The sequence below is a fragment of the Heloderma suspectum genome, chromosome 6 (assembly GCF_057233095.1).
Source record: "Heloderma suspectum isolate Gila_16-S chromosome 6, 16-S_ref, whole genome shotgun sequence".
NCBI lineage: Eukaryota > Metazoa > Chordata > Lepidosauria > Squamata > Helodermatidae > Heloderma > Heloderma suspectum.
Window position 1 is genome coordinate 121,024,443 of NC_139463.1, and position 6,176 is coordinate 121,030,618.

Consider the following 6,176-nt stretch of genomic DNA (forward strand, 5'->3'; position numbering starts at 1 on the left):
GGGTCAGAGGAATAATCACCCAATGTTACTCTCTGAAATCAGCCCCATAGGTAGGACTGGAACCACTGTAACACAGTGCCTCCAATACCCATCCCACGGAGTCAATCCAGGAGGATACCATGGTCAATGGTATCAAAAGCTGATGAGAGATCGAGGAGAATCAACAGGGTTGCACTCTCCTGTCCCTCTCTTGATAAAGGTCATCCATCAGGGCAACCAAGCCTGATTCAGTCCCAGGTCGAAACCCAGATTGAAATGGATCTAGATAATCAGTATCCTCCAAGAGTGCCTGCACTCAAAAGTTGGGAAGACTTCAGGTGGGTTGAGCAGAAGAGTCAAGCAACAGGTTCAGCCTTTCTAGCACAGGTAAAGCATCAAGCCCAAGGTCAGAGTCAATAAACCTGAGCATATGACTGGGCTAAACAGGTCAGAGAAGAGACTGGGAAGCACATGTGTCAGGCAGTTATACAACAGACAGAAGCCTAGCAGCAAAGGAGGGAGAGAAATGGTCTGATAAATGCAGGGAGACATGTCTTCCCAGAAAAGAAATGTTGCCCAGTTTAAGGAAGTGCAGCGGGTCTAGAAGCCACATTAGAGGAAGTGGAGCAGGACTTGTCAGAACAAGGTGAGCTGATGTCTGTTGCCTGGTCAGAAATGCCTGTGGTCCTTTTCTCCAAAATAGGGAGATAGAATCATAGAATCGTAGGGTTGGAAGGGGCCTACAAGGCCATCGAGTCCAACCCCCTGCTCAATGCAGGAATCCAAGTCAAAGCATCCCTGACAGATGGCTGTCCAGCCTCGTCTTGAACGCCTCCAGTGTTGGAGAGCTCACCACCTCTCTAGGTAATCGGTTCCATTGTCATGTAGCTCTAACAGTCAGGAAGCTTTTCCTGATGTTCAGCCGGAATCTGGCTTCCTGTCACTTGAGCCCACTATTCCATGTCCTGCACTCTGGGATGATCAAGAAGAGATCCTGGCCTTCTTCTCTGTGACAACCTTCCAAGTACTTGAAGAGTGCTATCATATCTCCCCTCAGTCTTCCCTTCTCAAGGCTAAACATGCCCAGTTCTTTCAGTCTCTCTTCATAGGGCTTTGTTTCCAGTCCCCTGATCATCTTTGTTGCCCTCCTCTGAACCCTCTCTAGTTTGTCTGCATCCTTCTTCAAGTGTGGTGCCCAGAACTGGACAGAGTACTCCAGATGAGGCCTAACCAGTGCTGAGTAGAGGGGAACTAGTACTTCCTGGGATTTGGAAGCTATGCTTCTATGAATGCAACCCAAAAGAGCATTTGCCTTTTTTGCAGCCACATCACATTGCTGGCTCATATTCAGCTTGTGACTGACAACAATTCCAAGATCTTTCTCGCTTGTAGTGTTGTTGAGCCATGTATCCCCCATCTTGTAACTGTGCATTTGTTTTCTTTTTCCTAGGTGCAGCACTTGGCATTTATCTCTATTAAATGTCATTCTGTTGTTTTCTGCCCAGCGCTCCAGTCTATCCAGACCACTTTGAATTTTGTTTCTGTCTTCCAAAGTATTAGCTATCCCGCCCAATTTTGTGTCATCTGCAGATTTGATCAGCATTCCCTGCACCTCCTCCTCCAAGTCATTCATAAAAATGTTGAAGAGCACTGGGCCCAGGACTGAGCCCTGCAGTACCCCACTCGTTACCTCTCCCCAGTTTGAGAAGGTCCCATTGATAAGCACTCTTTGAGTCCGATTCTGTAGCCAACTGTGGATCCACCGGATCGTTGTTTCATCTAGCCCACTTTGAGCTAGTTTGCTCATCAGGATATCATGGGGCACTTTGTCGAAAGCTTTGCTGAAGTCGAGGTATATGATGTCTACAACAGTCCCACCGTCTACAAGGGAGGTGACTTGATCAAAAAGTCAGATCAGATTTCTCATCAGGGTCAATGGCATAATGAACTGGGAAAGGAAACACATGCCTGGTTCTTTAAACATTGGGTATAATAATGGTACTCATCTCCCAATGATGTATTTCCTTCTCTCTCTATGCCACAAAATCTTGCAACATGACAAATGGAGCATAACATATGAGATTTGTGATCCCTCCCGATCTGTGTATCATCCTTCCCCTGCAGGATTGTACCTGTGGAATCTTGTAGAAATTTAAGATGTCTGCTATGTGGAAGGAGATGTCAGAGCCAAGGCCCCCGATGACAGCGAGGAGCTTTTTCTGGATGCCACATTTGAAGTTGGGGAGAAACCCATGCATGTTTGAGAGCAGACCCAAGGTAGTACGATAGGTCATCATCATGTCATGGTAGCTGTCATAGATGTGGAACCCAAGTGTGACATTGGGCAAGAGCTCAGGATTCTCATTGATCTCATTTACAGCAAATGCCAAAGCCAGGAGGTGCTGGTAGAACTTTGTCACCATACTGAAAATATAGAAAATATAGCGGTGTAAATGTGGTTTCATAACATGATTCTACAAATCAGGTAATCATTTGGCACATTGATGTACGATCTACTCTGCACAAATACACATTTATTTGAACTGTTTCTTTTAATCCATTTGTACGTGTTTGCCTTTTTACAAATCATTTATGTATTTATTTTTAAACTGCCATTTTAATGCATTTCAATACCACAGACAACATAGCTACTTTCTGTGTATTTTTCAGAATCGCATTGAGATGACTGAAGCAAATTACTTTGTTGTTCTTACTATAGTTTACATTCTCACACATCCTGCAAAATACAGAACCATATACTTATTCCATAATATATCATTGCAAACTTAATAGTGGATGAAATCTCAGGACAGGCCATCCGAGCTATGAAAGGAATACAAGGACATCCTCAGTCCACTCCAATCAGGGCCCCATCTACATGGCGCCACTTTGGCCCGCCACCCCATCGCATCTAAGCAGCAATGTGGCTTCGAATCACCATACCCTACAATACACTTGCGATGTATGGTGCACTTCCATAAGAGACTCGCCGTGCCCCTTTTTTGCCATTATGCTGAAGTGCACAGCTGTGCAGTCCCATGAGTGTGGGGGTGCGATACTTCAGTGGCTGGTGTGTTGTTGTTGTTTTTGTTTGGGTCTCTGCTGTGTCTTTCTCACCTTGTTTTAAGTAAAGATTGGGTATTTTGTGCTCATTCATTTCTGCGCCATCAGTTTGTCAGTTTCCCAGCCCAAGACTCTCACGGTGGTTCGCACTCACAAGCGTGAGTGCTACGTGCTGAACCATCACTCCAAAATGGTGGCCGGAATGATGTTGTTCCTCCCCCAAGACCCTCCCCAGCCCTTGGGCACTGAGTCCAAAAGCAACCGTTGTGAAGTTACGAAGTTGCAAAAATGTGCGCAAGTGTGATTAAATAGATGAAAAAGCCCCTCTGTGCCTCTGTAACTGCTCAGCTGCTAAGGGATGGTGGAGCAAAGGGGCATCACAGGCACTACGCACGCCTACAACATGCCCACTGTAGGATGCAAAGTCAGTTCGGGGAAGGAACTGATGGCCCGCAAACATGGGGGAACCCACAGCAAACCCCCCAAATCGCAGTAAAACGACTCCTTGGAACTTCGATTTTTCCAGGCAAAAACCACAGATGGCTGCAAAGTTGCGACTGTGTCATCTATCATGAGGGACCTCGACTTGCACCTGCCCCAGGGTAAAAGCCTGGTGTAGATGGGGCCCGGGTTTCCTTTCACTGAATTCCACTACCCTCACCCAAATTACCAATGATATTTTCAACACTGAGTTCAAACATTTCTCTTTGATCTTTTTCCTCCTTGCCACCTTTGATATATTTAATTTTATGTATGTATGTATGTGTGTATGTATTTCTATACCACCCAATAGCTGAAGCTCTCTGGGAGGTTCACACACACACAAACCACACTCTTTGACTCCATTTTTGATCTTGTTGTCCCATAATTCTGTCCTGTGATTAGCGCCAATTATTGCTTTCCTCCCAGGGTGAATACTAACTTTGGAGGGGGGAATCAATCAAATCCCTCTGTGCTAGACTGCAGTCTCAATCCTGCTTATAGCTTTGGGTTCTATTAAACAGATATGTCAAAATGCAACAATATATTTCAAATTTTGTCTCATTTGATCCTTAATGCTCATACTCTACTGAATCTCAGATTACATCTGTACGTAGGGGAAAAAAGTATATATACTGCCTCTGTTTACCCATGCATCCATTTCCTTCTCTTTACTCAATTGACTCTCCCATCTTTCAGTATATATTGCAAAATTCTTTGGGCAATGACCTATCCTGTTGTATTTAGTCAAACACTATTTACATGATGATGATGTTGATGATGACGACGACACCCCACACACACACATGCACATTTTGAGAATTCTCTTCCCTGTATTGAAATTCTTAGTTTAGAAAGCTCACATGACAAAGGATTAGGAGAAAACACATTCCTTACATTGGAAGATCGAATGTGAACTCCACAGAAGGGTGTTGCATGAAGGAAATGTCATTTAAAATATAAAGCATCTGAGAAGCCATCCCACCAATGACAAGATTGCCTGGCTGATACCACTCATGAGGAACATGGAGGGGGTCACTCACACGGCATGTTGTGGTATCCATTTTGCACACTATTTGAGACAACAAGAACAGGAGCCACTCCACCATCATGATCAGATGAGGAAGAGCCTTGCTAGACGCAGGCTCTCCTATGCTCATCAGCAACCTCGTCACTAGCATTCGCTTAGTTTAAACAAGCTCTATTGGATGGTAGTTTGCTGTTTCATTAGGGGTGCACGAAAGTCACTTACCTGGTCTCGCAGCTTGCTTCGCGGAGGGGGGGAGGTGCTTCGCTGCTCCCCCCGAAGTTCAGGCCGGGGGGGAGGCTTCCCTCCTTGCCTGACCGAAATTCAGGCCAGGGGGGAGGCTTCCCGCCTCGCCGGCCGAAATTCAGGCCGGGGAGAAGCGCCCCGTCTCCCCAGCCGCGAACTTCAAACGAAAAATAAACAAAAAACGCCCCTGTGATAGGCTACGTAACGATTAACGTAGCCTATCACAGCTAGATCTGCAAAGTCAGCCGTGATAGACTATGTCAATCGTCATGTAGCCTATCACGGGTGACTTTGAAAAAAAAAAAAAAGCACGTACGCAAATGGCGGCCCCCATATGGAGCCGCCATTCGCGTTCCTTATTTGGTCCCTGTAGTCTACTATTTCCACTTTAAGTTGACTATTACTGTAGTCTACTATTTCCACTTTAAGTTGTGATTTAAAAAAAAAAAAATCCATGTGGAAATTGATATTTAAAATCATACCTGGTGTCTTCCATGTTTTTCCAAAGGCTGCATTTAAAAATCTTTACCAGTTATTGTTTCTCACAGACCAACAATGCCATGTTTTGTGAGTAGGGATGGGGGAGAATTTCTCCCCAAAACTTCGGGGGGCCGAGTGCCAACGCATTCGGCCCCCCGAAATCAGCGGTGAAATTCTCCGCCACCCCCCGCCACCCCCCTCGGGATGGGACTTACCTTTCATGAATGTCTTTTCTGGCGGCGGGTCCCAGCGGCAGTTTGTCGGGTCTTCGTCAGGGGCGGGGGCGGCAGCCGGTCTTTCGGCTTTTTTTTTTTTTTTACTGCATAGAAAAATGCTCCAGCTGGTAGGGAAGTACGAAAGTCACTTACCTTCTCACAAAATTGATTTGCGGTAGGGGGGAGGCGCTCCGTCCCTCCCCCCCCGAATCCTGGCTGGCCGGGTGTGCAAATGGCGGCAGCCTTAGCCGCTGCCGTTTGCATCCCTGCAGTCAGCCGCGATAGGCTATGCAAATGTTTACGTAGCCTATCATGGCTGAGTAAAACAAAAAACAAAAAAAAAGCGCATATGGAAATGGCGGTGCCCATGGGCACGTCCCGGTGGCGGTTCGGCAGGTCTTCATCAGGGTCGGGGGTGGCAGCCGGTCTTTCGACCGGCTGCCGCCGCCGCCATTACAAGCAAAGTAAAAAAAAAAAAAAGCCCCTGTGATAGGCTATGTAACGATTAACGTAGCCTATCACGGCTAGATTTGCAAAATCAGCCGTCATAGGCTACGTTAATCGTCACGTAGCCTATCATGGGTGACTTTAAAAAAAAAAAAAAAGCGCGTACGTCTAATGGCGGCCCCCATAGGGAGCCGCCATTCACGTTCCTTATTTGGTCCCTGTAGTCTACGTAAAGATTT